We start from the raw sequence: 24,938 nt of genomic DNA, 5'->3' as shown, positions 1-24,938 counted from the left end.
CAACCACCAGGAATATTCAAATCGCACAACGGGCAAAAAAAAGTCTACAAATCCTGGTTGAAACATAATAGATTACACTGTCAAGAGGACTCAGAGGCTATGTTAAGGGGTTCATAGTGATGGTTTCGAAAGTAAAACTTTCTGAATACAAAAGTTCAGACACAAAAGCATCGAAAAAAAAAAGTTTAGAATGCTTTTTTTTTTTTTTTTTTAAATGGGGTTTACCCCCTAACCCCTGTTTTCGTTCTTAAAAAAACTTTTTTTTTTATTTTTACACACGAAACTAAAATAAAACCCATAAAATAAAAAGAAAATGTATTCAAAACTTTTTTTTTCGATGCTTTGTATTCAGAACTTTTGCATGTCTAAAGTAGTCATTCGAAAGTATGACTGGACACCATGTTAAGGTGCCTAAGTGGAAAGAGAACAAAAGACTTCTGGTCCCTGATCGATTCAACAGGCTTCGATATCCAAGACGCTCTAGTGAACACCGTTGGAGAACAAAAATGGATAGAGCACTTTTCAAATCTTTTTAAGAAGCCTGAAAACACAACACCACATAAGGACCACTCACTTATCACACCATGGCATCTTGACTATGACCAAGAAACGATCGAAGACAAAATCAAAAAGCTGAAACCTTCTCGCGCACCGGGTCCAGATGGGATAACAAACAAAGGCCTTAAAGCCAATGGGGAATCTTGGGTCCCTTTAATAATGGACATCTTCGACACGTGTATTAGGTCAGAGAGCATTCCAGCCTCCTGGAAAACATTGAATGTAGTCCCCATTTACAAGAAAAATTGAAAATCTGACCCCCGGGCAACTACCAGCCTATAGCACTGCTGGATGTGCTGGGCAAACTCTTTGGATCTCTTTCGTTGGAAAAATTCCAGTCTTGGATGAAATTCTCAGAATGCCTAGACCAGTTCCAGTCAGGCTTTGTTAAAAACTAAGGGACTCAAACATCCTGACACTGAGTGTCATGAGGGCTAAGATCCTGGACGGCGGCCCAAGAATCTTCCTCGCCTTTGTGGACCTCAGCCAAGCCTTCGACCGAGTGAATAGGGATAGGTTATGGGGCAATTCAACATCATGGAAATGCCCTACCTCAACCCTAGACCCAATCAAAAATCTTTACTCAGGGACCACACTGCGAGTACGGCTTAGTGGAGCGGGCCAGCTGTCCAAAGAAATCCAGACCTCACGTGGAGTTAAACAAGGCTGCCCGCTTGCACCTGCATTATATAACGCCTACACAGGCGATATCGGACAGCACGAAGCAAACCTGAGAATGTTTCCTCCTAAATTAGGCAACAAAAAAAATAAATAAAATCACTCGCCTACTCTACGCAGATGACATTATACTGCTTGACCACACGGCAAATCGGTCTTCAACATAGACTAGATGGTCTACAAGAATACGCTAGGACAAACGATCTGCAAATTAACAAAACTCTTAACTTTGGAAAAACAGTGAAAACAAAAAGAACAAAGCCGATGGTCCATTGAGGGGAAGAAGGTGGAAAAAGTGTCTTGCTTTATATACCTAGGAGTTACTATAACTGTAACCAGCAAGAAAAACCAATGCAAGAAATGTTATGGGTAAAAACAAAGCTTTTGACATCACAAGCAAAGAAAATCAACAGAAAACATGGACGTTTTTCGATGCAAGCGTCAATTAACTTCTACAAAGCAAAAGCCATACCTGCCATCATCTATGGCACTGACGCAATGCCTGCCATACCAGACAATATCTGGCAGAGACTGGAAGGTTTCTATTGGAAAAAAACAACTTGTCACAATCAACACCGATTGCATCAGTAAGGAGAGAACTAACTCTGGTCTCCCTCAAAGCCACGGTTATGCTAAACGGGCTGATGCTCTAACAGAAAATCAGAACCTCCAAACTCAAACTATTCAAACTTATTAGAGAGGAGGTGGAAAACAAACAAAATAAGATGCTGACAGCTTGGGCTCAGAAAAACCATGAGCTACTCCAAGAGATTGGAAGCTCGGAAACTGAGCTAGAAGGAAACCCCAACAAAACAAAAGACAGAGTGGGACTGGATTCAAACCCTCCAGGACGCCTCAAATAAACTTAACAAACATCTCCCAGCAAACGTAGAAAATGTTAACTAAACAGTTGAATATCTGCTGAAACTACAAGATAAAGACATCCGATCGCCCTTTCTAAGAATTTGCCTATATCTGCTAAAAACTAAAGAGATGTTACAGTCACTCTGTGTAGAATGATGCAGGAGCAGGGGGCTACAAGTCAAATTCCAGACCCACACTCCCAAACTCCCAAAAAACAAATTGTATAATAAACTGTGCGATCAATCAACAGTGGTTTTCGGATAATAAGAACACATTGTACAAATGCTCCTTTCTTACAACTGGAAAAGCAGATTCAGATGCGGCTGGTTCGCTGTTCCCACACACCCTCCACCAAACGCAAACACTTTCACACACCATGCCACGCTCGGCGCCGGTGTGGGGGTTGTGAAGAACTGCACCTCCTGGATGCAATGAAGCAGGTGAAAAGACTAAAATCCTGGAGCTCTGTAATGTGGGTCCAAACACTCCTTCCAACACTGTAGCCAAAAACACACTGCTTAGCACACCACCATTAAACACCAGACTAACAGTGGTGAATGACTCCTGTGTGTTGAAGAAGGAGACGGACACAAAAGGTGGCATGATGTTTGTTAGACTTAGTTTGGAAATGGAAAAGAGATCCTCCATAACTTCTAAGAGGGGTTTCCCTGCCTCAAAACTAATAGTAAAAGTGTCTGTCAGAATGTTCTTCAAAGTACATTCCACTGTCCATCTACTTCTATACCTCACATTGTATAGCTAAATAGTAAACTAACAAAGTTCCTTATTTAAAGAGAGAGTGGCTCCTTCCTCCTCTTTCTTGAATGGTGTTCAACAAAATGTTCCTTCCAAACAAAAATACCCAGGTAGAATGACTCCCTTCCCCCTGGTTTGTAGGTTTCAAAACAGTCTTTACACAATGTTCTCTCCAGGAGAATGGCTCCCTTCTCCTGGTGTGGTCCCGCACAACTCCCAATAAAACCAGGAGGAATTACTCCCTTCCCTGGTGTGTCTTGATACAATGTACAACAAGGCCGAGGGGAATGACTCCCTTCCCCTGGCGACCATCACAGCTTATGCCTGGCTACCAGGAGAATGACCCTCTTCTGCTGTTATTACTGGATAGCATCTTTCCTCAGTACTTCCAGATTGATGCACACTTTGCCTTTGTGATTTGCTTTCAACAATATCCCAAATCGGATTAGGATCCCGGATCCTTCTCTTATGACTAGTGAACTTATCTCCACCAGTGAGAAAGATTTCCTCTGAGCTTTAGTGTCATTCTGTTGGAGTCCCAGACACTTCTGTCTTATTCCCTACTGTTATGCTGGACAGGGTCCCAGACCATTCCCGGGTGGGCTTCTCCTTCCCCATTGCGGGTTCTGGACATGGACCCAGACCCTTCCCTGGTGACCAGTGGGCTTCTTTTCCCCACTGCGGTTGTGGACAGGGTCCCAGATCCTTCACTGGTGGCCAGCGGTCTCATCTCTGCCACTGTCTGGAGGGTGACTCCCTCTGATATTTGCTTGATGCAGGTTCGGGTCCTAGACACTTATCTTGCCTGGCATCCAAACCCTTGCCTTTGTCCCTCTTGTGCTAGGCCCACTCTCCTGCAAAGTACTGCCATGAGGGCAGATTACTCGTATTGTTATTTTCAATTAACTTGCTTTGCTTTTCCAACTATACATCCCTACTGGCCCCCGCATTACCCTAGTTACGTTCACTGGCTCCGTGTCACTCTGCTGGTTCTTCCTGGGGTCTTGCTTTGTTTGGGAGTGTTGCGCAGGCATTCCGTGTATCGTTCCGTCCTCCATGCCAGTGGTGTAGGCGCTGTTGCAGGACTGCATGGTCCACCTTTCCAAGGTTACGCCACAGCTTCTCAGCCTCCAGCTACATTCCTGACCAGCTCCACACCACGCAAAAGGATTCTAGCCGCCTGCTTTCTGTCTCCAGCGGATGACGGCTTTTAGCTTCACCGAGTCCTTAGTCTATGTTTATGTTGCTTAGGTGAACACTCCCCCCGACGGAGCACTATAACGTTTCCTCCCGTTCCATGGGCGACTCTTCATGGCTCCTTGGGAGCCACCTCTTCACAGTAATTGCACTCGGGTCAATCTTTATATCTCAGTGATCATTTTTGTCTCATTTGGGGAAACTGACATGATGTTACAATAGTACATGGACCTATTAGTCAGGGGGGGAGGTGAAAGGGTAATGGAAGTTTCGGGCAGGTTAGGGTGTTATGCCGCCTATCACCCAGGTGGTCGTCGTCAGCCCCAGTAGGGGAGTCGCTCCCCATCAGGTCCTCCCGCATTAAACCACCCATACAGAACATTCAAACTGACATGAGGAAAATGACTGCCAACAATGAAGATCTAGAAGGCTGATCACGATGCAATCTAAGAATACTTGGCATGCCAGAAACCCCACCAAATGATGCTTAAAGTTTTTGGGGGCTCAAGTGACCAGGTTTTCCCAAAACAAAAAGGAAAAAGTCACTCAAAGTAAAAAAAAAAAAAAAAAAAAAAAAATGTAATGATTTCTCCAAAAGACAATGGGCCTCATTAAGAGTTTGCGAGTTTGCCGGTCTGGAAACAAGGGTCCCAGTAAGCTCACCGGCACCCTTGTTTCGGGATCGGCAAACTAAGTCTCCCTGCCATGGCCAGTGTGCCCGACAGATCTGACCCCGACGGGTCCTGTCACGGAAGCACCAGCACCGTTGGTAACGGTGCCGGTGCTTCTGTGTCCCCACTCCCATAGGACTCTATGGGAATGGGGGCTTACAATTTGCCGGAGCCTGACTTCCCCGGTCGCCGGACTCGTAATGAGCTGATGGCACCGGGAAGTCAGGCGCCAGTAAATTATTACAGGTCCAGAGGCAACCTGCCAGAGCCCATAATGAGGCCCAATATGTCTTTAAAAGGTCTCTTATTCTGGTTTTTCTCTCGTCTCCAGGGAATTCCCAAGTCCAATTATAATTGCTCCTGAACCCTTTCTTTAGTGGATCAGCTGCAAGCTTCTTCAGCGCAATTCAGTTTTATACTTGTTCTTCACATGGAAGAACCTTTTCCAGCTCTGTGTGCACTGTGGGTATCTTTCCCCCTGCATGGTTCTCTGCATTGTACACACCTGCTGTGGGTTACTCCTTACACTAGCCACTCCTGGGCTTTGGGTTTCTCTGAGTCTGTTAATGCTTCCGGTAGCCTTTCGCAGGCTACGCCCTTCTCTGTCTCTTGGTGTGTCCGTGGCGTGCCACAGGATTCACTAGTCCGGTCGGTTCTTTGGTTTGTGTTAGCCCCTTCCTGAAGCAATTCTAGGGGACGCCCCTTCTGGCAATGGGCTTCTCTAGCCTTGGCGGGTCTTCGTCTTTCTCAAACTCTTGGTTCATTCGGTATGTATTACGTTTTGAGAGCTTCACTTCAATAGCATGTGTATATTCAATAGTTTATACCGCAGTTTAACAGCGTCTACGGAAGGCACCTGCACGGATCAAAACATTTTTAGACCTTCTTAGATTTTCAGTAGGCGAATTCGTTTTAAACCATGTGATCTGTCATTCGTTTCACAGGAATATGAAATGGTAATGCTGTTTGCAGCCTGTGGATAACGCCAGGTTGGAAAGAATAAGGGGTAAGAAGACTGTTTTTAAAGGATACATTAGGGACATGTCCTGCACTGCAACAAAAACATGCATGGAATCAAAGAATCTGTGGTTTAGTTATAACTATAGATAAGACACAAAGACATGATAAAATGTTTGCTTAAAATTCGTCATGGAGAATATGTATGCCTTTGTGATATCCATCTTTTGTGTGTTTGGTTTGAGAGTAGATTTAATAGGCACATTAGACATAGTAGTAGCGCAGTTTCTACACTAATAAATTATTAATCATAACCAGTACATTTTGTGGTTTAAAAAGATCGATTAATTTACTAATATTGATTGTTGTGTTTTCTGATCGTTTAACTCAACAGCCACCTGAGAATGATCCTATTATATCGAAACTCGCATGCAGTGGCTGTCAGACTATTTGTTTTTTTTAATAAGTTTATCTTTTCTGATAAAACCTGCGGATAAAGTCGGGGGAATAGTGCTGTGGGATACGGTGTTATATGAAAGAGAAGCTCTGGCTCAACTAAACAACCTTGTGTTCTATAAACAACTAGACCGTGATCCCACCCCCAGAATTAGGGATAAGATAAAAAGCCTGATGGATCACGCATTAAGAGAGAGTTGGATTACTGTTGATGAACATAGTTTTCTGATCAACAAAAATCCATCAATCCCGGCTTTTTATCTATTGCCGAAAATTCACAAGAATAAAATTACCCCACCAGGAAGACCGATTGTTTCGGCTTTAAATTCGATTTTAGAACCCCTCTCTGTGTACACGGATTGGTTTCTGAGACCTTTTGTGAGGACTATGAAGTCCTTTATTAAGGACACCACCAGTATGATCAATCATCTGGCAGATTTGGTGATCGATCAAACAGATCCGTTAGTCACTTTAGACGTAACAGCGCTATACACCAGTATACCGCAACTAGAATGTTTAAAGGTCATGGCATTCTACCTGAACAAACACACTACAACCCAAGAAGCGGTACCTACAAATTTTATCTTAGAGTGTATACGTCTTGCTTTAACAGAGAACTTTTTCCTATATGATGGTTTATTTTTCCAACAGATTCATGGGACAAGTATGGGCGCGACATTTGCCCCAGACCTAGCAAATTTATTTATGGACTCTTTTGAGGCAGCATCAGTTTTCCATGAAAATAACCCTTTCAAAGGCAACGTGACCAGGTGGTTCTGTTACATTGACGATGTGCTGATGATATGGAAGGGCGATCAGGCTAGTCTAAATGTTTTTCTGAATTGGTTAAATGCACAAAACAACTGCATTCAATTCACTATGGATAGTAATCCTGAACAAATATCTTTTTTAGATATTTTAATTAAGAAGACGTTTTCGGGACACTTGGAAAGCACTCTCTTTCGAAAACTGACTGATGAAAACACCCTGCTGAGATACAACAGTTTCCACCCGCTCAGTCTTCGAGATAACCTTCCAGTGGGGCAATTTCTGAGAATTAGGAGGAATTGTTCCTCCATTAGTGATTTCATGAACGAAGGTAAAGATCTAAAACTTCGCTTGAAGTCACGGGGGTACCCAAAAAGAATAATCCAACAAGCCTTTAAACGGGCCCAACACACCAACCGAGAAAGGTGCCTTCACCCAGAGAAAACCATCAAAGATGATAAAATGACATGTGTCACGACATATAGTCTGAGAAGAATCGTGAAAAAACACTGGCATTTTTTAAAAACGTCTGACTTCAACCCGACCATCCCAAGATTTGCATTCAAAAGACTAAAGAAATATCGGGACCTTTTGGTACATACCTATCCCTTTAAACAAAGTGGTATGCCACAGTCCACACTTTGGAACTTGCCACGAGTAACAAGCCACCATAAATGTGGTCGCTGTTCCGTGTGTGATCTTACAAAGAATATGTCCTCGGTTCACTTAAATGGTAAATTGTGGCAGTTACAATCTTTTACGACCTGTACCACCGACTGGGTGATCTATGGGATTAAATGCCCGTGCGATTTACTGTATATCGGAAAAACAACTAGGCCAATTAGGCAACGTATCTGTGAGCACAGATCATGCCTAAAAAATAAGGTGGCAAATAAACCTTTAGTTGCCCATTTTGAACAAAAAAAACAAACACACAGATTTTCTGTGGTTTGTTATTGAAAAAAATCGCTAATACCCCTAGAGGGGGTAATAGAGAAAAGAAACTGTCGTTGTGTGAACAAAGATGGATTTACACTTTAAAGACTGCTCAACATGGCCTGAATTTGACAGTAGAATGGAATACCCTCTTGTAAAGCCATTATCTGTAATCGGTTGATGGCGAGGTGTTTGTTATATTTTTTTCCCTATGATAATTTTCCATATGGCGTTTTCGTACTGTACACCAAGTCTTTTGCGAGGTATTTGGGGAATCATTAAACAATTAAACAATTGAGAATACTCCATACCAGAGAATCAAAATCTCGTTCATGTACCTTTAAGAAAAAAGTAGACCGTGTAACAGCACCTGTTTGTGATTCTAACAGTGCCTGTTGATATTTAGGAATTAGAAAATAACACACAATGTGATATTAACCATACCCGGATGTGATTTACATTAATTAAACACACCGTGAAAACTTTTAATTTAGTAACTATTACGTGAGTTGCAAAAGCACTCACGTGATAGGACGTGTCTCAGACGGGCAGCTGGAAAAACATCATGTGATTTCAGTCAGGGCTATAATTAGCAACCCGCTCAACGGTTCGCTTGTGAATGCAGTTGAAGCAACACGGCGTGAAAGTGGACAACGACGGAAGATGGTAAGCGTATGCCATAAACATTGCAGGATAATTGTGCTTTGATCCTGTGAAAAGACAACAGCTTGGCATGCCTGTTTGACCGCATCGTGCGTGCGTTTGTTTCTTTCGTTTTCTTGACTGTGCATAGATTGATTCCCGTGAGGTGGTTCACGAACTTTGAAATGAAGTTTTCATTGCGCTGCAATGCCGCGAGATCCGAAATAAAAGCAACCCGCGCATGCGTTTAAAAACAGCGTGGTCTCTGCTGCAATAGGGTAAGCACATCATTAGTGAAGTGGTTTTTAAATAGCCTGATGTGGAGAGTTTTGTGGAAACAACGGAATGACTGCCAGCATCACCATGACAATAGTAACCTTTTCTTGGAAAAGCAGTGGTGACTAAGTTTCTTTTGCCCCTTGTTTTTTCAGGACAGTGTAAATGACCTTTGTAATTTGGCATTCGCTCCACCCGGATGATTTTGGCAGCATAAGAAGCTGTGTAGCAGCGCCGCGGTATAGTTTCTCTGAGAGGCCTGTATATATAACAAACTACTGGCCATATCTGGGAAAAGGAAAATTCGTATTTTCAGATGACAACAGTAAGTGGAATCATTACACCATTTTTTCATGATTTATAAATAGAACCAGGCTGATTAAAATATGCACGGTTCATATAATACTCCGTCCATTTCAGGGGCCATGATGGGTGCTGGTGGAATGTCCTTGACCTGTAGGTTAAAAAACCAATGCCAACAATTATGAGCAGATAGTTAAATAAATAAGTAGATTACAGGGCTCATCCTGGTGGAGTAATTAGATGTGATACCTGGCATTCTAAGAAAGATTATATAAGATGAAAAGCTTATTAATGACTAGCTCTAATTGAATTTGGAGAAAGATTGCAAGAGTCAACATCATTTATAAGTTGTAAATTGAGTAAAGGAGCTGTATTTTTGAACAGCTCGCTTACATTGCCCTGGTGTGCCCCAAAGTTTCCTTTTTTTAAAGTGAAGCATGTTTAGTGTTGTTTTAGTCTTAAACAGGTCTATTTAAAGGAGGAGGAGTAATGTGCCAAAGTAATATATTTAACAGCAACTGTTATGTGGCGAGACCTTGTAAATAATTGAACCCATGAAATGAATGTATTTGAGATTGATATGTTGTTTTTGTATATATTTTTTATAGATTCAGTTGTTCAAATCTACTGTTGGGGTATAAAGTCTATCTTGACTTATTTTGAAGAAATTCTGTCCTGAAGATGGCCATAAAAAAGAAAGTTTAAAGACACTAGGGATAGTGTCTGGAATAAATTAAAGGCCGAAACATGTCGACAGCGATCTAGAATACCCATGCTAATTCACTGTGGGATTGTGTTTTATATGAACAAAGTGGTCAGAATAATATGAAACCTTGTTATATAATTTTTTGTGTATCCCTTTTCTTTGAAGTTCGATTGTTGCGCAACGTTTTTTGGTTTTTGAGATTTACAGCTTTTTAATCCAATGGCAAAGTGCCTAAAATGTGTATTATCATGTGTTTGGCACTTAGTGCATTTTTAATGTTATACAACAAGTGAAAATAATAAATTTCAAAAAAGATTTTTGTAATTTTTGTATACACATTGGGTTCATGATTTTAGACAGTAGCTTATGCGTGAGGCATCTGTGTTTGATGTAATTGTGGCTTCTATTTAGAACACTGGGGAATGGAAAGAGGGGTACCAGACTCACTTTCATGTTTCATATTGTGCTCGTCTTAGAGCTAGTTCCCTTTGAGTCTTGGTCCCCCGATAAAAAAGTTGGGAACCTTACCTGTTTTTCGGTAACACTGCGTTTGTGATATCCATCTTTTGTGTGTTTGGTTTGAGAGTAGATTTAATAGGCACATTAGACATAGTAGTAGTCAGTTTCTACACTAATAAATTATTAATCATAACCAGTACATTTTGTGGTTTAAACAGATCGATTAATTTACCAATATTGATTGTTGTGTTTTCTGATCGTTTAACTCAACAGCCACCTGAGAATGATCCTATTATATCGAAACTCGCATGCAGTGGCTGTCAGACTATTTGTTTTTTTAATAAGTTTAAGTTATAGGTTCACATTAGGGTATCTTGGCAAATGTTACATCCCTGATGTACACCCCACAATTCTGGATACAAAAAACTGAACAAGATTTCTCCCGAAATGTATTTAAAGAATTAAGGTCCACAAACAATTGTTCAGAAACACAAGATTTTACCTACCTACATGAATCTCACTAATATCAATTGACACAAGCATTCATTTCCATAATCATTTCTAGGTATATAGTCTCTAAAACAGAGGTCGCCAAACAGTCGATCGCGAGCGATTTGTAGCTCGTCTGAGCCTCTTCAGTCGCCTGCCCTGGAGATACCAAAAAATAAACACTCAAGTTTCTTATTTTATGGTGTGTTTTGCAGCTATTTTCCGTGTTCAGGGTCCGAACCCTTATCCCAATTGTGCAAGGGGAGCTTTTCTGCTGAGCCACGTAGAGCGGCTTGTAAATTCACTGACATATGTCAGCATCATGTTCTGCAGACCGCCTGTAGTACCCACAGTTGGCCTTGTGCGCCTCCACGACACCGTCTTGCTTAAGCAAGCTGCTCTTGTTTGCCAGCGATGTCGGAGGGGCTGGGGCAGGATCATTGTGATTATGCAATGAAAATATCAATTGCACTGCCGCTCGCCTGGAAATGTTCAAAAGAATATTTAAAAAATGGTGCAATTTCTTTCATGTGGCTTCTTTCCAAACTCCACACTGTACATTTCCACTTTAAATCACTTCCATGACACAGGTACATCCACTTTTAGTACATTAAGCGATCCATAGACCCACTGTACAGTAGAAGCCTACCAGGTTAGCTCAGCAGGTTGACAGACTGATGCTGAGATTTTATATATTCAAAACTACAGGTTTTTAATCGTATTGACTTTTTGGAATGCCTTTAAAAAGAGTGCTATAAAATGTGTTTGGCCAGGGTATGGGTTGGGCTGGTTGCTTGCTTATATTCAGGATGGAGGTGGGGATATTTCTGCCCCTGTAGTGAAAAATCAAAAGTTGGCACCCATGGACCCACAATTTAATTTCCTAAAAACTGTTGTCAGCATAAAAAACATTTGCGATTAACCATTTTGACAAGCACAGAACATCTTTATAAATATAACTTGTGCTAAAACACAGGGGGCACACAAATAACAGTATGTGTGGTGTCAGACAAAAAAAGAAAATCAAAGAAAACTCGTGAACGCAAGCTGCATTTTTCAATTTGGAAATTACTTTTTTTTTTTTTTTTTTTAAACTTTTATTTTTGCTGGCAGTGGTAGATGACATACACACACATTAGGCCGATTATGATATAACAGTGCAAGACAAATGTAATACATGGGGATGTACATAGGCAGCGAGGGATGACCCCCAAGATGAGGAAAGCAAGACAGTGTTGCATAGAATTCCGTACATAACAGTGGAGACTCAGGGAGAACCAACACCAGAGGAGGGGACATCAAGACCGTTAAGATAACTGTTGAAGGCAGTCCAAATGTTTTTTGGCCGGGAACGGAATGGGAGAGTAGTAATATAATCTTCCTCACAGTTTCGGGACCAGGTCAGTAGATTCAGCCATTTCTGAAAGGTGGGAGGAGCAGCACATTTCCAATTTTGCAGGATACATTTTATGGCTATTATACAACATATATTCAAGAGTTTGGCCTCCCCTCTGACCCCTTCATCACCCCACACTCCGAACAACACCCCCATCGGGTCAGGCTCAATCGTCACATCGCAAATTTCGGACAGTGTTTTAAAGATCTCATCCCAGAATGGGGCAAGTTGGGGGCAGTCCCAAAACATGTGGAGATGGCCAGCGTCTTCCGCTCCGCAGCGGGGGCAGAGCCGCATCTCAGAGCGGGCAAACTTGGAGAGTCTACGCGGGGTATAGTATAGCCTATTCAGCAATTTGTATTGTATTGTTCGGTACCGGAAATTCAGGGATACCTTGCCGGTATGGGAACACAATTTACCCCACAGATGATCTGTAATGTCAACCCCCAGTTCAGAGGCCCAGTCGTCCCGGGCCCGTAAGGGCGGTGGTGTGGCAGCTGTGAGCTGGAGTTTATATAGCGATGAAACTACCCCTCGGGCCCCGCCAGAGTTGGCGATATAGGCAACAGCGGGATGGTCAGGGGGTTCGTTAGGGAACACAGGCCAAGCGGTCCGGAACGCTGCTCGGAGTCTGTAGTATTGCAGCAGTTCCAGCGGTGTACCAGCGTGGGATGGCTTCCAAGTCTGTGGTGTTATAAACACCCCATCCGGATAGAAGTCAGTTAGGGCCAGGTATCCTAGGGACCGCCAGTGACGCGCCAGAGCTGTGTCATTCGTGGGTTCCAGCCCTGGGAGCTGCCAGGCGGGGAGCCACTTATAGTATGGGTGTTCCGCGGAGCCTGCAGCAAACAACCGCCCCCAGGCTGATAGTGTGGTCTGGACTGGATCTATAGGTGAGTCAGGTACGTACCGACGATGTAAAATTAGAGTCATGATATTGGCGCCGGAGGCAGCAAGGTTTTCAAGCTTGACGTGCGGGCGAGGGGAGGGTCCGGGGTACCAGTAAGTGGCAAATTGTGCCTGCGCTGCTATCCAGTATCGCATCAGGTCAGGGGCCGTGAACCCGCCTCTGTCGTAGGGCAGAGTCATATCCCCCCACTTTTTCCGCACAGCACCGGAGTGCCACAGGAACTGCGCACATAGCCTGTGCAGATCAGTGAAGTATTTCCTGCCAGGCCATATGGGAACATTTGTGAATGTGTACAATAATTTGGGAAGCAGTATCATCTTAACCAGTGATAACCGCCCAGCAAGTGACAACGGGAGAGGGCGCCAGCGCGCAATCTTGGTTTCGGCTAATTCTGCCACTGCTAGGTAATTGCTAGTCAAGAGAGTCTCCTTGGTCAAAGACACCTGAACTCCCAGATATTTAATCCCGTTGGGGGACCAGCGGAGTGGGTATTCAGTGGCCGGCTGGGGCGTGGAGTGTGTGAGGGGGAAAATTTCGGATTTGGTGTAGTTGATAGTAAAGCCTGAGTATGTTCCGATACGAGTGATGTCCCGAAGGAGAGGGTCAAGGTGGAGATCTGGGCTCCTGACGAAAAGCAGGATGTCGTCAGCGCAGAGCGAGATAATTTCGGGTGTACCCTGGAGGCGTATCCCTTTGCATGAGTGACGCTCCCCGACATAGTCCGCCATGGGCTCGATGGCAAGGGCAAACAGGATCGGGGAAAACGGGCAGCCCTGTCGGGTGCCACGAGAGAGAGGAAACAAGGCAGATGTTTGGGAGTTGACGCGAACCCTGGCGACTGGGGATGTGTATAATAGTTTGATGTATGCGATCATCCCGGGTCCGACGCCCATGTTTTCCAGGACCAACCACATGTACTTCCAGGACACCATATCGAAGGCCTTCTGGGCGTCCAAGGTGACCGCCACCGCACACACGTTTTGACTGATACGAGCCATGACGTTAAGGAGCCGTCTAATATTGTGCGATGTGGATCTACCAGGGACAAAGCCGGATTGGTCCTCATGTACCATATATGACATAATAGGAATGAAACGATTGGCGAGCACCTTGGCGAAGATTTTCGTATCCAAGTTCATGAGTGATAGGGGCCGATACGAACCACAGTCATCTGCTGGTTTGCCAGGCTTGAGGAGGACCGTAATAACGGCTTCACGTAGAGACGAGGGAAGGCATCCCAGCTGGAGGGCCTCATTCCATACCTCTAGCAATTCGGGTCCCAAAATGGCCACATGCTCCTGAAAGAATTCAGCCGTAAGCCCGTCGGGGCCCGGCGCTTTCCCCTTCGGGAGACTTGATATGGCTTCCACTATCTCATCTAGTGTAATGGGGGAGTCCAACTGTTCTCTCGTTGCCGGGGAGATGATAGTGGTGGGTATCTGGTCTAAAAGCTCGCGCATATGGGATTCGCTATGTTCAGGGGGTTGAGAGTATAGTTTGGAATAGAAGCTTGTGAAGACCTCCAGTATGTCCTGGTCGGACCACTGAGTCGTTCCATGATTATCCTTAACACTGGTAATGTGGGCTTGGCCCCATTCCCCCCTGGCCAGGGCAGCGAGTGTCTTGCCGGGTCCATCTCCCTCACCGTATTTCCGTGCAGCCTGTGGACGACTGAAGTACTGCACTTCCCTGATCGCCTGTTCATTGAAGATCTTGAGTTCTTCACTGATCTGGGAGAGTATACCAGGGTCAACGGAGGCCGGGTGGGCCCGTTCCAGGTCACGTAGCTTAGTTTCAGTGTGTGATAGGGTGGTTCTTATGGATTTGAGTACCCCCGACTCCCTAGAGATGGACGCCCCCCTAATGAAGACTTTGAAGGCGTCCCAGCGGATCCCCCGGGAGGTGTCCTGTGGTGAGTTGTTGTCAAAGTAGGACTGGATATCTGCAAGTATGTCTGCTCTAAAAACTATGTCCTGTAGGGCAGCAGATTTAAAGCGCCATGTGTTAATAGTGGGGGCTGGCATGCCCATGTCAACAGACAACAGGATCGGAGAGTGATCAGATAGTGTGCGAGCGAGTATACATGTCTTGGAAACCCTACCTAGCATAGGACCAGATAGTAGGAATAGATCGATCCTGGACGAACTGTCGTGGACCGATGAGTAGAAGGTGTATTCCCGTGTTGACGGATGTAGAGCTCTCCATGCGTCATGAATGTCAAGTGTCTTGCAATGGGACAGGAGTCTGCGCGCTGCGCCCGACGGGGGCCTGGGCGCTATGCCAGTCCTGTCTAGGGAGGTGTCCAGGATAAAGTTCATATCCCCGCCCCAGACGATTTGCACATCCGTGTATCCCAGCAGTATGGAGACCACCTGGTCAATAAATTTGGGGGAGTCGACGTTGGGGCCATAAGTATTTACGAGCAGGTAATCTCTATTGGCAATGGCGCAGTACAGCACAATGTATCTTCCACAAGGATCTATATAGCTCCTATGGAGGACAAACTTAAGAGACTTGTGGATCAATGTTAGGACTCCTCTGGCGCGTGTGGAATAAGAAGTAAAATATCTGTGGGGTCCCCAGGTAGGCGCAATGCTTCTGGCCAGTGGACCAGTGGAGTGTGTCTCTTGCAGGAGCAGTACCTTGCAGCCGTGTCTATTGGCATAAGCCATGATCCTGCGGCCCTTGGTGTAATTACTTAGGCCTCGGACATTCCATGACATTATCGTCACTGACATCTTAGCGCATCAGACAAGAATATCACTAAACGCAATACCCATGGAGGACAATCTCCCACTAGGTGATACTCGCACCAGTGTCCCCCTCCGTGTGCCGCAAACTCTGTATCCAGAACCCCCGATCCCAGGGTGATTGTGATTGAGACAATTGCATGCATCCCTACGGTTTTAATGTACATCCCACGAAATTTGTTGAATTTCAAATAAAAGAGTGAGCATGCACAAATGTAGGTGAGCCGGTGTGTATCGCCCTGCCATTCCGCCACTGCCTTTTTCTAAAACATTTCCCGTGTAACAAACCATACCTCCCCCCGCCCTCACTGCCCACCCCCAACTTGCAGTGTAAATCCCTTGCCCCCAAGAAAATGTGTCACCAACAGGTCCGATTCTCCCCGAGGGGTGGAGTTCGGAGGGCGAAATCCAACAGGGATAAGGCCCATTCTGTGCCCAACAGGGGCACCGAAGCAGTGACAACCAATAAACCAAAACCGTTGCCATTGCAGCGAGGTGTGCTGTAGCCGTGTGGGCGGTTCTTAGACAAAGATGTAGGACAGACAAGGCTGTCGTGAGTAGGTTCTGCGATGAGCGGATCTAAAGACAGGAGCCCATGTCCAGCAGAGCTTTGCGGGAGAGACCAGAATGAAGGAAGTTCTAGGGTTCGTAGACAACACGATGTTCCGAGCCGCAGGGGGAGCATTGTCCGCCGTGGTTGGGTCTAGTCTCAGCCCGGTCAGGCGCTGGGGGAGCCTGATGCGATGGATCTGTAGTGTGCTGTTTCCATATGCACGTTCAAGGTGACGGATGTTCCTGATGGAGAAATAGTGACCGGCCTGAGTTACCACTCATCACCCCTCATCAACCGGGGCCCCCGCTGGGTTGGGGAGCGGTAGGTGCATCTCAATGAATTTCACAGCCTCCTCTGGAACAGTGAAGAAATAAAGTTTCCCATTATGTGTGATTTTGAGGCGAGCCGGGAACAGGATGGCATACGGAACGTTACGTTCTCTGAGCAGCTTTTTAACTCCGATGAACTGACGCCTCTCCTGCTGGACCGCTATTGAGAAGTCCGGGAAGATCCTTATAGTATGAGATTCGAGGCGCAGGTCTCCTTTCTCTCGTGACAGCCGGAGGATGAGGTCTCTGTCCCGATAGTTGAGGATCCTGGCTATAATGGGTCTTGGGATGTCGCCCGGTTTGGGCCTCGGTGACAGAGCCCGATGAGCGCGCTCAACGGTAAAGTATGGGGACAGGACTGGGTTGCCCAGGAGGTCCTTAAGCAGGGATTCCACAGCGTCTTCCATGCGGCCCCTGAGGGCATTCTCAGGGACACCGACGATCCGCAGATTATTTCTGCGAGAGCGCGATTCAAGGTCGTCGCACTTCGCTTTCACACTGCGCATGTCACGTGACAGGGACGCCACTGTGTCCTGTAGTGCATGTATTTCGTCCTCATTGGTAGATATACGATTTTCAGCGTCGCTGATTCTGGTCCCCGCCTGATCCATCCGCGTTTTTAGGGAGGCAACATTGGCATTGATGTCGTCTAATTTCTCATGAAAAGACGCAAAGTTTTTGGCCATCGATTCCATAAGCGTGGTCAGGTCTGGGGGTGCGGGAGTGGGGTGATGGTCAACTTCCAGATCATCCTGGATGGGCGAGTCCTGCTCCGCCTCTCCCCTCGGGACAGCTTTAGCGAATCTGTCCATGGCACCCCCTTTATGGTTCCCCTTGACCTTGCCAGGCATTGTTGTTATAGGTCCACGGACAACGCAGACAGAGGGCCCGGCCACAGGGGGGAAGAGTATGGTCCCAGGTCAGGGTTGCAGACTGTAGATGTTGGGATTATTCCAGCCGAGATGTGAGCAGGGCCCAGGAGGGGCACGAGTAGGCAGGGGTCAACTGGTACGGCGGTGTAAGGTGGTTCCAGGGACTGTCAATGAGAAGGTGCTAAGACCACAGGGTCAGCCGCATCAGTAGAAGGGTCCGGGGGGTGGCGTCGCGGCACAGATGAGGGAGCGGGATATGGCTTACTAGTTGTTATCCCGCCTGCCACCCCGCTGAAACACCAGAGTCACACAGGGGTTTGGAGCCAGTGTCTACCAGGCTGCTGGGGCAAGAGGTGCGCGCCCTGGGCAGAACCTACGTCGAGGGGCGCAGGGCCAGGTGTGAGTTCTCCAGGGAGGGGTCCCTGTACCGCCCCCAGCAGGACGCGAGCAGGTGGCCGCTCCACGCCACCGGGGAGCGGAGCCAGTCGGGAGGTGCTGGGTGCCGGGCTCGCCCGGACGAGGCCACCGCAGCGCGCCCCACAATATAGGGTCAGGTCGGGCCGCGGTCCGCCCGCCCCCCCCGAAAGGATGAACAGGGGAGCAGCGGGGGGAGGAAGGGGGGCAAATCGATCCCTCCCCTGGAGGGGACCAAGTTGGCACGGGCAGCCACTCCTCACCTCGGGGGGAGCCGCTCCACGCTCCCCAGGAGCCGCGACACCCTGCGGGGGACGGCGACGAAGATCCACAGCCGGATGGGCGGGCGGGCGAGGCCGGGGCGCGCTCCGGCGACGGCCCCAGCCGCAGACCACTGGTTCGCCGCGGAGTCCCAAGGAGCGCGATCGGGCCGCAGTCCGCCCAACAGAGCGCCAGGAGGGGGAGGCGGGCCGTGAGGCGGGGGCGGGATCCGAGACAGCGCCGCGGCCTCCGCGATGAAGAGGGCCGCACCAGCAGAAGGCCCAGTCCGGGGCTCCCCAGGGACGAAGAACAGCCGGAGCTCTCCCGGCGGCAGCACAGTGATGTAGGGCAGCGGCACTGCAAAAAACAGGAACGAAACGCACGCTGTGGCCGCAGATGCAAGCAGATTTCTACCGATCCCACACGGAGCTCAGTGGCTAGGCAGCCATCTTGGGCTGCTCCACAGCGCCACCACCTTACTTTTGTTTTTTTAAATGGAAGTGTGAAATGCACATTTGGAAAACAATAGAGTGCCTAGCATGTAGAAAGCCTGCATACAACGCAAAGGAAGGGGCACACAAATTACAGGATATTTGTGTTCTAGTCCAACAAATATGTCTTTTTGAGACAGCTACTAATAAATAATAATGCAACAAAGAGGTTTTTGAAGTTCTTAATATGATCGTAAAGGCATATGTTATTCCATCTGTTTATAGAGGGGAAATAATCAGGGCATAAAAATATTTGTAAAAATTCAGAGGTTTATAAATATCCCCACCCCGATATCGCCCGCTAGTAGCTCTCCACTGTTGGCCTCCACTACAAGTAGCTATAGCTAACGTAAAGGTTGGAGACCCCTGCTCTAAAAGATACTATGCATTCTAAATACTCCTATGATTGCTTCTATCGTAGATACATAGTTTACTGCAATGATAGCACTGCCCCTATCGGCCAGTGTGTTCACATTCATAAACAAATATTTTGAAATTCTTCACAAACACGATTTTCTTCTCTACCAAAACAAGTATGGTACCAGAGAAAGGTTAGACAAATGACATTGATAAATACATATTCAATTTACTTGGTCCCCGTATATGATGGGGGTTATGAATCAATAAGCTATAAATAACATATTTAAACATATGCAAGAACATATTGTGTCCACCTTTCAATGTACATGTGTGTGTAGTTTCCAATCTATTCATATTCATTTACCTTATTCTCTACCAGTTTGGGCTGGAGATGTAATATTCTCCACTAAGATGTACCATGTTGCATCACCCTTGCCCTTTCACATTACACAGACAGTGGTCTGCCTGTGCATTTCTGGATAAGGGATAACATGGTAAACACTTTGCACAACAGAAATGTGCACTGAAGATTGTGCCAACATCTAATTTATGACTAGGTTCCTATCAGCTGCAAATTTGCAAGATACTGCTCATCAAACAGTGTTTGATGACTATACTGTGATATGCCTGAGTCTATGCCAAGAGGGTCGACAGTTAATTGGAAATGGTGATTAATTTTCAAAAACACTGCATTCAATTTCTGCAAAATGCTGTCGGTTTTAAATTGCGCCTCCCAATGCAAAAATGCATTGGGTTTTAAAGGAAATTATCTCACTTGCATTTAGTTTAAAAATAGAAGACTAGGGGCATTTTATTGCATATGCACCCGTGACCTGTGGTAGGTCAGAAGGAGGCAGACAAATATTTTCAATTTTAAAGGATTTTTATTGAAACAAAGAAAATGCCTAGCTTTCCCTATTCTACTGACTTCCCTACCCGACAACTAAACTAGGGAGCTCATCATCTGGTCTAAAGTAAGTCTACACTCTGTCCAAACTCTAATCCTTACAGACCCTACCATTTGTACTAAATAACTAAAGACCATAATAAGGACTCCCTTCTCCTGGGGTTTGCTTTGCCAGCAAGTACTTCTTAATATAGGATTTTTTTAAATAGACTCTTGCTATTTCCTGTATAACTTTGTTCAGTTCTTTCAAATCAGTTTTCCACCTTTCTTTAGTTTCGGTTGAACCTTTATGTTTCTGTAAGTTTCCATTCCTTTTTATGGTTTCCCTTCACTTGAATAAATGAACTTTCCTGAGTAAGTGTCACTCTTCTTATTGTTTCTACAATCACCAAGAGATGTATATTGCTGCCCTGTGTGATTTTCATTCTTTTTAGTGTCCTTGCATACACGGGCCGATTAAGCAGAGCACCCTTTTTACTCTTGCTCTTCTTACTATATTCCCGATTCACGGGGACAAGTAGGCAGAGTCCCTTTGTAATTCTCACTCTTCGTGTATGTGGCTGGTCTCCCACTTTCCCCGTTGGCGGCTGTGTAAGAGGGTTGCTTGACTGGTTTGGCACTCGCTTTTGGCGTTCCTCCGTAATGTGTCGGAATGGCTCCAGATCAGTTTACTTTCGAAACGTGTCAGAGTCTTTCTCCCCACGTGGATTCGGCATGAAATGGTGTTGCTGTCTCTTTTCCTTTCCAACCACCACCAGGTAAATACTCTATCCTTCTCCATTTGTGACTCGGGCTCTTCCCGGCCACAGCATTGTCTCGATGTGCTTGGTTCTGGACTGTCCCTCCAGGCATAGTGCCTGGGTTGGCAAGCATACACGGCCGGGCCCTCATCCAGTGCAGCTCGGGCACTGCTATCTTACTGCTGCTTGCTCGCTTTGAGAACAGTGCTCTCTCCCAGTCACCAGCTTCCTCGCAGCAGGCTCAAAACTTGAAGGTCCCTCGCTAGACATGGCTCTTCCTCCTTTTCCGAAGCTGCTCTGGGGCTTCCCCACTTTCTAGTCCTAGTCCTTTTGTGTTAGAGTCACGTTCATCACAACTCCTTTGAGTTTCTTCATCCCAGTATCGGGCAATTCTGTATTTTTCCTTATTCATAGGTTTTCACTCGTCTCAGTGTCAGACAAATATTTATCTTATGCAGAGGTGTTGCAATAACCGATTTAGAAGGATTCTGGTTTTTGATTGGAATAAAAAGAGTTCCTCATCAGAACGGAAGTCCCTGTCCCCAGGAGGGGAATCTCTCCCTGTGAGGTCCCACTTACTGCCACCCTAAAGGGAAGGTTAGTAGTGGGCTCACCTCCATAGACTCACAAAGAAAGGCTCCCTCCTCAGGAGCCACGATTGAATCCCTCAATTTGTCACAGTCCCCATCGGATGCACATCCTCTATTCCCAGGATTTACTAACGACAACTCTATAGGAACAATCTGGGGTTTATATAGGGGTTTGCATGCATTTCTAATTCAGTTTCTTATTTTATGGGAATCATCTGGGACCCAGTCGGTCTAGAATTACTCCATCAGCAAGGCCTCTTATCCGATGGTCTGGAAACATATCTCCAATATGGCTTACTTCTCACTTCTCCAAAGGTGTCCTTTCTCTCGCCTGTCTGGGTAGCAGACCTTTGGATGTTTTCAGCCCTCTCCTCCCTCCACTTCCTTCCAGTTGTATATTAATCTCCAAATATTAATCTTCCCCCATTCTCTGTGCAAGTCTTTTTTATAATTTTCAGCCCCTCCCGTCATCTTGTGACTAGAAAAGAGGGGCTCTTCCCTCAGAGTCCCAAAGCTGGGAGGAAAGGTCACTCCTATTTTATGGACAGGCATTTATTTTTAATGCTGTGACTTTGGATGCAAATGTGTACGCATTCAACCCTAGACATACAGGTTTTCAAATAATTACATTTTAGGGTTAAAATGTAACTTTCCTATTCAGTTTGTAAGTGAAGAAATGCTGACTTCTGCCAACAGAGGTAAATATGGCTACATCCCATGCACATTCTCTTCCATGATGTTACTAGATGTCCAGGCTAATTTCTTTTGCTTGTTTACAGAAATCCCATGACTTTAGCTAAATGCATTTTCTATAAGAGGACTGCAGTGATAGATGTGACGGGTCTTTTTCTACCAGCATCTGGCAATGTTTCATGATGCCTAAGCTTGGAACAAGTTTTAACATGATGAATTGTTGCCTTACTGTGGCCTCATACCTTGTATTGTGGCTGCTGGAGCGAAAAGAATCCTATGTCAACTCCAGCTACATTTATCATCGAGTAAAGAAAAGAATGCACAGCTTTTCAAGTGTGAACCAGTGCAATATTGTTTACAGGTCTCATTTCAAGTTAAATGAAATACAGTGTTATCCAAGTGAAGTGAACCGAGGCAAAATACGATGGAACTTAAATTTAGGTTTGGTTATGATCCCATAAATCTGTATTCTGCCAATATTAGAACTATGGCACTGTGGTGAAATTCCAGAATTGTTTGTTTTTATTTTCATAATATGAAATGTTGTGCATCGTGTTGAATTCTTTTGGACGTGGCAAACAATTAACATGTGCACAGTTCCCACTTACTTGTGCATTTTTTGTACATGTCGTCATATGCTGATCAGGCAACAGTTGAATAAATACAATATTTGCATTTGTGTATTTAAAGCAAAAGAAATCGGGTCTTTTGCGCCTTTACATGTAGAAAGTTCCCATTTAAATGCGTATGGTTTGGAATATCCTCAGCATGGACAAGCCAGTCTCTGGATTCCCCTTAAGGCCTTGGAAATAGCTGCAATTTGACTCTCTGCTGTGCCCGCAGTTATTTGCACCTTGCATCTTATCGGGGCACCCTTTTCATCAACGTAGCAAGTAAGATGATAAATCCAACAGGAAGCATACTTCTAGTGAATATAGCTTCTTGCCTTTTCAGAAAGAGTTTGTTGTCAGTTCACTTTAAGAAAACTACTGTGCTGCATTTTCTTCCACATGACAAATTAGCTCCTATAGGTCGCCTATCCTTAGCTAACTCTGGGCAATTAATTGAATCACTTTTCTTATATTCAAATTCTATTGTATTTCTACTTACATCGCAGTCGCAACAGTTCAATTCAAAATGTTGTCAATGGATGATTGCAAAAACATAACGTCTTAACAACATTGCAAAGTACAATTCCCATCCTCTGTCCTATCAAAATTCCTCACCTCCCATTAACTTACACCCCTCCCTTACTCTACTCTTGACATCAACTCATCTATACACCTAACCTCCATATGATAACCCTCTTCATATCAGAAATCTTCATCCTAGCTCACCCTCCCTCGTACACATTTCCTCCATACTTTTGTGTTTCCCCCGACCACCCTTGTTCTTGTATAGTTTTTCCATTGCCATGCAATTGTCCATAGAGGATTCCCATTCCCATAGAGGATTCCCATTCGGCCATGTAAGGGGAGTCCTTTGAGTCCCATTCCCTAGCTATTCCCCTTTTTGCAAAAACAAGGTCCAAGCCATCCAATGTTAATTTAGTGGGTAGGTAGTGTTGCTTCGCCCAATACTCCAAAGACACACAATAGAGTGTCTGCCTTTATCTCTTCCCCGCCACTACTGTCGCCACCACAAGCAACACCTTCCTCCAATGTACTTGGATTTGAGGGCATTGCCACAGCATATGAAAATAGGTCCCCACCTCATGTTGATATCATTGCCCATTTCTCCCATTTTGTGGAGCAATCAGGGGGTGTAGTAAATCCTATGCATTATTTTGAACTGAATCACACGATATTTGACCTTCATGGCTGTACCCAGTTTCCTTCATCCAACAGACCTAATCCCTTTGAAAAGAGTTTGAAACACACAATGTAATGGTTGTCACTTGAGTAGATTAGATGGTTAATAGGCTTCAAGAATTACATAAATAGCGGATAGTATATGGGAAGGGCAGCCGCTTCCTGACCCTGGGGTTGGCTAAGCGAGGGAGGATCCCATGAAGTGATGCTACCATCAGTGGGAGGGGGAGGCATCATCAGACGAGACATGGTAGCCCCATTTCCCTTTGAGTGATATCCCCTTCATTTCTCATGCCTTGATGGGATACTGTGATAATCCCCTTTAACAACCCGCAAAGCCTGCTGACAGTATCTGTCAATATTCTGTAGCAAACAGAATGACAAAGATAGATGAGAAAGGGGACTAACCAAATGGAGATTACAAGACTGAATGAGAAGAACTAGTTACTCTTACCTTGTAACGTTCTTTCGATGGGATGTTCCTCCGACGTATTCCTTATCTTAGATAGAAATCCTTCAGCTTTGCTGGCCTCGGAAAAATTTTTCGCCAGAGGGCGCTGCGCGTCGATGATCGCCGAGTCGATGACCCTCGACGGCCTCCGTGCCGACGTCGACGTCATCCTGCCTATAAAGGCCGCGCGCAGCGTCCGTTGCTCAGTTCCGTTTTGTAGTCCCCAGTAATGTTTTTGGATTAGACTAATCACCTTGAAGGAGCATAGGCTGCAAACCCACAGGAAGTCATACTGCGGGGATGGATGGGAGGGTCGATAAGGAATACGTCGGAGGAACATCCCATCGAAAGAACGTTACAAGGTAAGAGTAACTAGTTCTTCGAAGGGATTGTGTCCTCCGACGTATTCCTTATCTTAGATAGACTCCCATAGCAGTGGTATTGTGACTGGAGGCGGGAGTAATAAAAGTTATGTTACCCTTCCAGAATGGACAGAGTGTAACACAGCCTTGCCGAATCTAGTTTCTTGACTAGAGGAGGAATCCAGGCTATAGAATTTGGTAAATGTATGTGCGGACGACCATGTGGCAGCCGCACATATATCTCGAATTGGCACCCCTCTTTGAAGGGCTGAGGATGTTGCGATACCCCTGGTAGAATGAGCCCTTAGATTTTGAGGAGGCTCCTTTCCTGC

The 24,938-nt window shown here is 45.5% G+C and overlaps 1 protein-coding gene across 3 annotated transcripts in view; it reads right to left on the bottom strand.

Annotated features, from left to right (window-relative positions):
- NEDD4L (NEDD4 like E3 ubiquitin protein ligase) overlaps positions 1–24,938 on the bottom strand; it is a 2,900,454-nt gene that overhangs the window by 2,138,454 nt on the left and 737,062 nt on the right. The window contains exon 1 of one of the 3 annotated variants that reach the window (XM_069627056.1): positions 126–133. The exons of the other annotated variants lie outside the window; for them this stretch is intronic. The gene's annotated coding sequence lies outside the window, so the exon portion shown is untranslated. Of the gene's footprint in view, positions 1–125; positions 134–24,938 lie in introns of those variants that run through there. 3 annotated transcript variants of the gene reach the window in all.

Source organism: Ambystoma mexicanum, chromosome 6p (assembly GCF_040938575.1).
Source record: "Ambystoma mexicanum isolate Mex_15411 chromosome 6p, UKY_AmexF1_1, whole genome shotgun sequence".
Classification (NCBI taxonomy): domain Eukaryota; kingdom Metazoa; phylum Chordata; class Amphibia; order Caudata; family Ambystomatidae; genus Ambystoma; species Ambystoma mexicanum.
This window is presented reverse-complemented; position numbering and strand designations above follow the sequence as displayed.